Source organism: Chionomys nivalis, chromosome 7 (genome assembly GCF_950005125.1).
Source record: "Chionomys nivalis chromosome 7, mChiNiv1.1, whole genome shotgun sequence".
Lineage (NCBI taxonomy): Eukaryota > Metazoa > Chordata > Mammalia > Rodentia > Cricetidae > Chionomys > Chionomys nivalis.
In genome coordinates, this window is record NC_080092.1 from 71,923,391 (window position 1) to 71,932,157 (window position 8,767).

General features: G+C 36.9%; 1 pseudogene; it reads right to left on the reverse strand.

The window, feature by feature from the left end:
- Positions 1-7,019: 7,019 nt before the first annotated feature.
- LOC130877048 (spermine synthase-like) lies at positions 7,020-8,008 on the reverse strand (annotated as a pseudogene).
- Between the last annotated feature and the right edge of the window lie 759 nt (positions 8,009-8,767).

Below are 8,767 nucleotides of genomic sequence, written 5' to 3' on the forward strand. Positions count from 1 at the left end.
GACTCCCAATTCCTTAGTTTCTGTGATTTTATACTAAAATTTGTTTTAATATGTGATTGTACATTTTATTTATTTCATTACATGATTCACAATTTCAATGTAGTTTATATAAGGAAAAATGAAATTTTGACAAGTCAGTCCAAATTATTTGTAACTCAAAATATCTTTTATTTTACTTCTTTCCTTATGGTATTTTATAAGGTCATAGAGAACACTCTTATCTATTCTTCATAGTACTTAGCAAACGTAGATTGCGTGAGATTCTTCACAGCAGCAAAAATGAGCATTAACAAATTGCACAATCAATGAGTTCATTATATCATTTATGACACATCGAGGCAGACAACCTGAATAAGTATCCAGGGAATTGGTTTCATTCAATAGAGGGAAAACAAAATTAAGTAATACAACGCTATATTGTTAGGCTGTCTTAACACTAAAATATTACTGGGCTCAGTGTGAGGAATTTTGAAATGTTTTTATGTCAAATTTGAATATGATTTCTCAAAGTTAATGACTTATTAATACTTCTGGGAAAATGCATTTAGATGCCTAAACTGCTGCTCAGGAAGTCTCTGGAATGACCATAGACTTCAGTGCTTTATTCTTCTAGATTTCATATAAAATGTATGTAACTGTTCTACTTTTCTATCCTGCAGTCTAAGCAAGTTTGTTATCTAAACTATTTCTCCCAATGCCACAGTTTGGAAAATCCTCCTGGTCCTCAGAAACAGGTGGAATGAGGTCAGCAGTCTCAACAGTGAGAAGGCACAGCACCTCAGGGGATAACGTGACATATTTGGAGAAAGCATAGCAAATTGGGCTGCTTATCATAACATCAATAAAGAGAAGAAGATTCTTATCATACCCAAGAGAATTTAGCCCATGAGGAAAATAAAAATTCTGCAGTTCCTAACCCAAGAGCAAATAAACATTTACACTGTTGGGGCAAATTGAAAAAATTATAAACTTAAAATGTAGACTCCTAAATATTTCTTTTCCGAGGAAAAATGGAGTCATAGTTTTCAAAATGTCTTTATTTAGAACAGAAGATACACCTGACAAAATTGCTTAAATACTTAAGACATCATTTGATTTCCTATATAAAATATATGCTAGTTATATTTTATTTCTATTTATATACATTTTATATACTTATGTCACCATTCTATATATTCTTCCATTGAAAATAACCATATATTATACATAGACATATTTATATGTGTACATGTGTTCATAAATTAAATATTAAATCTAAATCTTAGTAAGTTCTTTAATTTTTATTAGATTTATTTATTTTATTACTTTATGAGTGTGAGTTTTTTGCTTGTATGTGCACAACATTTTTGCCAATAGAGGTCAGAAGAGGACACTGGATTCCAGGGTTCTGGAATTGCAGAGCCACCATGTGGGTGCTGGGAATTGAACTCAGGCTCTCTTCAAAAACAGGTGCTCTTATTCACTAAGCCAACTCTCCAGCCCTTTCACCAATTTCATAAGGAACCTACCTGTATGTAACAGATCTATATGATTGGAGGTATGCTTGCCATATAAGACATATTTGCTTTCATGGACTATAAAATATATCAGAGAGGAAAAAAATGGCACAAATTAGATAATGTATTAAACCTACCAATAAAGTCATTGCTAAAAATCTCTTTATTTATTTTTTATTCAGAGGGAGTAAAATGTCAGTTCTTTGTAGAGGTCACCAAGGCTATATTTTATATAATCTTTATGCACCCTACCATACATAATAATCATCTCCAAGTTATTTGTAACAATGGTATGCAAATGCTATGTTAATATTGTTACACTGTATTTCTTGGGAAACATTGATTATTGATAGCCTGTACTTGTATAGTGATTGTGTTGTAAAGAGGCCACTGTTTGTTCCAAGTTGATCAGCCCAAAAATAATCACACAGAAACTCTATTACTTAAAACACTGCTTGGCCCATTAGTTCTAGCTTCTTATTGACTAACTCTTACATATTAATTTAACCCATCTCCATAAATCCATAATTATAGTGGGAAATTTTATTATTAGTCTCTCAACTGTTGGTAAATAAAAACAGAAAGTCAACAGAGATATATTTATTACTCAACAATGCTATGAAGAGATAAATCTGATAGGGGGCAGGAAAGGTGGCCTGGTGGTGAAGGCTTGTTACAAAAGTGTGAGGTCAAAGTTCAGATTACTAGAATTCTTTTGAAACAGAATATGAGAACACGCAACTTTAGTGCTTGTTATCCTACACAAAGGCATGAAACAGTAACAGACAACTTTGGAAGCTTCAGGCCAGCTAGCTTGGTACATGCAACAGCAAACAGGCAATGGGGAAAGAGAGGACTGGCATCCGATGTTCTCTAACCTTTACCATACACGAACATAAATATATTTACACATGTATCATACATATACTGAAAAGAGAAAAGAAAAACCTGATAGTTATTTTCAGGACCCTGTAATAGCCAATTTCAAAGACTGAAATGACAGACTGTGTTTTGATCTCAACAGAATGAAACTAGAATCACAATTTAAAACAGCAAAAATTTAAATGCTTGGGATCTCAGCAGCACATGTTTAAGAGGCTTAAGTCTGTGCTAAGAACAGTGCTGCAATCTGAGCTCCCAGAAGCAGAGGACAGGAGACCATGATGGGTTCAACATGCTTGTCACTTTGCACCCACTCTGTGTGACATAATAACTTTTCTCAAAATATCAAACACTTGGGATTCAGCTCAGAGTTAAAGGGCTTGTTTAACTTGGGTAAGGCCCTGAATTCATGTTTAGCACAAGGAAGAAGAAAAGAAAAGTGAAGTGAAGTGAACATTAAAGAAGAGAAAAACAAACAAACAAACAAAAACATGGGTCAAATTAAAGTCTCAAAAAGAGCAAAAGTGCAAGTTAGGTTGCTCAGTGGGTAGAGTTGCCTCAGAGCAGACCTGAAAATTGATTTCGATCCCTGGATCCCTCAAGGTGGCAGATGAGGATAAAATCCAAAAGACTTGTCCTCTGACCTCCACACTTGCACAGCTGTGTGGCACATATGTCTCCATACATGTGTGCAGACACTAATGTACACACACTTTTTATAAAATATACTGAACTGAATCAAAGTAACAATATTAGATATGAACCCCTGTAAGATATGGTTAAAGCAGTTAGAGGAGAGACATTTTTAGAAATTGAGATAAAGCAAAAGACCCCAAATCAACAATGTTGGTACTTGTGTCAAAACCCTAGAGAAATAAAAGAAAGAAAAGCAATTAAATCTAAAGGAAGATGCAAGATAACAGTTAGCTATATGTAACTAAAAAATGCTGAGAGCAGGAGAAATAGTCTTCCCCTGGGAAGAGCATACTAACTGATCACCCAAAACGAAATGATCATATCTCACTTATTACAAAAAAGGGAAGCATATGAGCTCATGAAAACTACTGTGAGGAGAAATGTTATTCTACAATTGTATGCACTTCAATATTAACATCAACATAATACAACATACAACTTGTTAAAAATAAGAAAGTTTTGGTCTCATCAAGTTTTGTTGAATATCAATAAGGTAATAGCTGCAGTGTGTATTCTTTGCCAATTAACATATATTTCTTCTGTTGGAATTCACACCACTTTTCATAATTAATCCTGACCTTTCATCTTGAATTTCATAAGCTTCTTAAAAAGAGAGAAATAAATATTACAGTCTACTTTTTTTTTTAAGAAAAGAAACAAGCTGTTTTACTCTATCCTCGGAGAATTAATTAGATAGCTATTCAGATTAAGCTCATAGAAAATGGAATAAACAAATGCAAAAGATGTGGATAGCTTCTGCAGGCAACGCATGGATGGGAATTTCCTGCTGAATGAGATTGTGTGGATGTTTGGAATTGTAGACAAGGACAGCACTGTGAGGGGTAGATGCCTGTCCTCTGTGTGGAGCACCCAGCTTTGTGTGTATAAGCCTAAGGCTCGTTCAAGTATATAAAATTTAAATTATGTCTTTGTGTTCCTTTGTATTTCCTTGATATTATTGGCTTCCATAAAGGGATTGTAAGAGGCATATGCTAATAAGTTTCCTTTGAAAACGTTCACAATATTTCTGAGAAACCTATACTCTTCCCCATTATGATAGTGAGGTGCTCAAACAGTCCTGTTTCTTTTATTAGAAAGAATAGTGCTTACAATACAGGGCTCCTTCCACATCACCCTAGCCTTTTTAAACATTCAGAGGATCCTATTACCACTGAATACTTTCCGCACATTTTGCTTTTGCAGTCTTATCCCATTTTGTCTCGCTCTATGCAACCTGTATTAAAGCAAGCATGTAAAATTCTGACATTTATCCAAAATATTAGTTTTCCTCTGCCAAAACTACCTTCTACTGTGCAATAACCTCCCTCCACTCCCCTATCTCATCAACCTCATTCTGTGTAGTGAAATATCTGTTCCTTAAGGCCCAGGAACTAGAACCTATAATTCTATAATCGCTGAAATTGGAGGTTCTTTTCTGCCTCAGCACATTCAACTCAAATTGATTTATACATGTTTAGGTTTAAGGGGGTGCATGCAACATTTGGCTAATAACTTAAAATCTCTTTCAAAGGTGTAATTCTATCTCCCTAACAGCAAATGATGTGTTTAAAGCACACTCAACAATTAAAGGAACCTGTCCTTATCTATATTGGGAAAATATTAATAGAAAATTATAAAGTACCTGAGATATCTAAATATTCTTATTTTAAATAGCTATTTAGTAAATATGGTAGTATCTTAAAATTCTTTCATTGAATATAATAATTTGTAAATTCTTTTTAATGTTCCCTCATGACATTTTTTCACACATATGCAACTCTACTTCATATATATTAACCCCTTTAGTCTTTCTTATCATTTGACATGCTAAAGTTAAGAATAATATAGTTTCCTTGCTTATGGAAAACTAGTATTATTAATTGTTATTAATATAGCTAGATAAAAGTTATTATTTCCATTTTGGTGCCCACAATTCCTAAGTGATGTACCCAAGACTGTATTAGGAGTTGAGTCACTTGCCATTTGAGATAGTATTTTGTTGTTGTTGTTTTTAAACATAACTTCTTTATTTATCTTTCGGAATTTCACATATGCACCTTAATTCCACTTACCTCCAGATTCCTGCATAGCCTCCCCTCGCCCCTGCAGTGCTTCCTCCAAAAGAAAATTTTAAAAAATCACACCAAAGCTAAATAAAGCAAGCAAACAGACAAGCAAAACCAAGAACAAAACAAATCAAAAACAAAACAAAACAAAACAAACAAAAAACCCTCTTCACTTCTTTTTCTTTCCCTTCCTGCCTGTCCAATATCTCTTCATTTGTTCTGGTGGCATTGGGCTCTGTGTGTCACACAGTATACCCTTTTGTACAATTAGCTTTACTAGCAAATGTTTACTGCAATGAGTCACTGATCTAGTTCAAGACCTCTGTTTCTGGTACACCATTATCACTGCATCCTCACTGAAACTCCTCTGGATATCATGTGGCCACGCCCTGAGTTATATAGACCCTGTGGGTGCTGTTCCACAGGACCAGGCTCTTCACAAGCTCCAGCAGATCCTAGATGTATAAGATGTTAGTATGAACCAGCACAAGGACATGAGAGGTAGCTGAGCTGGTCGTTGATCTGAGCCACTGGGGCTACCAACCTCAAGTGAGAAGACAGAGCCAGCTTCCCTGTGCCCAAGCCATGGGGTGTTCTCCTTCACCGGTGGTGAGGGGTGGGTCCATTTCTCCAGAGTATAGGGGGTAGCTGTCCCATGAGAGTCCTTGCCAACTCTCTTGATTCAGTATCCTCCTAGAGGCAGGGCCAGCTTTCTCTGGGCCAGTGAAGGGCAGGTTGACTCAGCATGGCCCTCTGATTTCATCATGGCTTTCTGCAGTGACAGCGGCCACAGACATTTATTTGCTAAATATGTTGGAAGAATGAGAAGCAAAATAGAAACTTCATTTCCTGGAAATGTAGATAACTGAATAACAAAGCTGCTAGTTTGCTGAATTCCCTCTTTGATATGATAACTTTTTAATTCCTGCAGTTCCTTAGTGAGTTTATAATCTGAAGTTCAGCCTGTTTCCAATGGCTGCACTACTGATCAGTCAAGTCTTACCTTTGATGCTCTGTTATCTCTGTGTCTCACCGGTTCAGCAATTAGGTTAGAATTTCTTCTTCTGCCTTGGTTCTTAACGATTTTCTTGTGATTATATTCAACTCAGTAAACACTGTCTGTTTTCCCTCATAACATGATTGGGGGTTGTGTTTGTTCTTTTCTACATAACATATAATATACCTTAGAGATTTAGCATTCTCTTTTTCCCAGTGTTTCCTTACACCATTGTTGTTTCATAATGTAAATTATTCTATTAACAATTAAAAATCATATATTCCTGCTTCACAATTTCCAGATTTCATTATGATGTTTTGTGATAGAAAAATACATGTTTACTACTTGTTCAAAGGTAGTTGATAGAAAAGGATGTGGAGAACTTTCATTGTCATTCAAGGAGTTTGATGCTCAGCCACACTCATAGCAAATAAGATTTGTTTTTTGTAAGAAGTCAACTTCATATTTATAGCAATTATAAATTCATGGAAAATTCAGCATTTGAAACAAGACTCAAAAGTCCTTATTTACTTTAGAAAATAATATATATCTTATAATTGAATTAAATATTTATAGTTCTCCAAAGTATCTGATTACTTAGGAATCTCAAACTGAAGACCATAGCTATGAATTAAATATTTATAGTTCTCAAAAGTATCTGATTACTTAGGAATCTCAAACTGAAGACCATAGCTATGTTATCTACTGGATATCTGCGTGTGTGTGCGTCTCTTTCTAACAACAATTCAAGCACAGACCAAGACATTAAAGACATAACTATTTAATATTGTTAGGATTCAGGCTTATGCTCACCCCTGTCACCAGGCAGGATGCACCCAGGCAGTACCCTGGCCAGCCCAGGGTCCTATGGCTTGTGCATTACTATATAGTCTGTATGTAATTGCTAAAGGTCCCTTTAAGAGACAAGCTCTGCCCATTCCCCCTCTCTCCACACTGTTTTTTATAGGGCAACAGTGCTTCAGTCAAACTGACACAATTCCCCTGCGTCAAGTATTTCCCATCCTGTTTCAGAACGTACATTGACATGTCAAGAATCAGTCTGAGAAACTCCCATGTGAAATCTCCTTCTGGAGATGTAGAGATCGGTACAGTTGTCAATCATTAATCGCATAATCAAACTGTCTCCTTTCTTTGGTGTACCTCTTCAGTGACGGAATATAGTCTATTATGAGAACTTGATAGCAGTCTCCTTTAAAATTGTCTAAGACACATCTTCATGTTCTTTGTCCATATTTCTTACGTCCATCCATTACCATCTGGTCAGTCTCTACCACGGTGACCATCTTTGCTTTCAGTTTGACAGTATCTCATAATCTGCCCCCATCTCGCCTTCCTAGAGCCAGCACATCTTCACCAGCATAGCTTCTTTACCACTACCTAGAATGGCTCTGGTATACGCCACTTTACTCTCTGACAAGTTGACATCACCACTGAGGATGAGAATATTTCAAAACTGCTTTGAGTCAGAATTTTAATGTTCTAATAAGACGAATGTTCATCATATACTACTTCATCTATGTTGTATTCAACCAGTATTTTAGGATGCTTAGAGCAGTAGGCCAGTATCTGTCGATGGCCCTTCCTCAAACTATGGGTGATAAACACGTCACCCTCCCAGTTTATTTTTTAATTTTTTTTTCTATTTTGTTCAAAAGGCTGTCAGTTTCTTGTTTGCCTTGCATGTCACTGTCATAACTCTGAAGGTCCGGCAATCCGTGAAGATAAGTCTTCAAATTGGCAAAGCTGCCAATTTTGTTCATGAAAGTTCCTAAATAGCCATTGTTCTGCCAGGTGTGTATTGACTCTGCCATTCCCTGCTCCTGAAAAATGGACAGAAGGCCTTTCAGAATGGCCTCAGTGTGGGTTGTGCCTTGCTGCTGCCATAATGCTGCAAGGCCCTTTGCTATGCCTGGGGAGATAGCTTGGGAGACTAAGGAACTGGTGACCTGTAGGGCTGCAGTCAGCAGGGAGTGTGCTGCTCCAGGAGAGACCAGGAGTAGGAGGTGTGCGGGGCCACAGGGAGCAAGCTGGTGTGCAGGGTTGTAAAGCAGCAAGGGAGACTTTGGAGGGTGAGAACCAGAAAACTCACAGCCAGCAGGAGACAAATATGCCTTACAGAAGAGCTTGAATGTGAAGTTTATTGAGAGAAAGACAAAGGGGATGGGAGAGAGAGAGAAAGAGAGAGGAGAGAGAGAGAGAGAGAAAGAGAGAGAGAGAAAGAGAGAGAGAGAGAGAGAGAGAGAGAGAGAGAGAGAGAGAGAGAGACCTGCTTGCCTCTTCAGAAGAACATCAGGAAAGAGAACTGAAATGGGTGGAGAAGGTCTCTTAAAGGGATCTTTTGCACCTGCATATAGACTACTTAAGGATGTAGCAGCCATAGGACCCTGGGTTGGCCAGGGTACTGCTGCTTGAGTGCACCATGCCAGGTGACATAGGCCATCATAATGCCTGAATCCTAACAAGTATGTCTTTACATTGTCATGGCTTCAAGCAGCATTTTTGAGTGTTTTTTTTTTTATTGCAATGCTAGAGATTCAACACAGCGTGTCCTGAATGCAAGACAAACATTGTATCAGCTACCTTTCCAGCCACTAAATTGTTTGAATGAC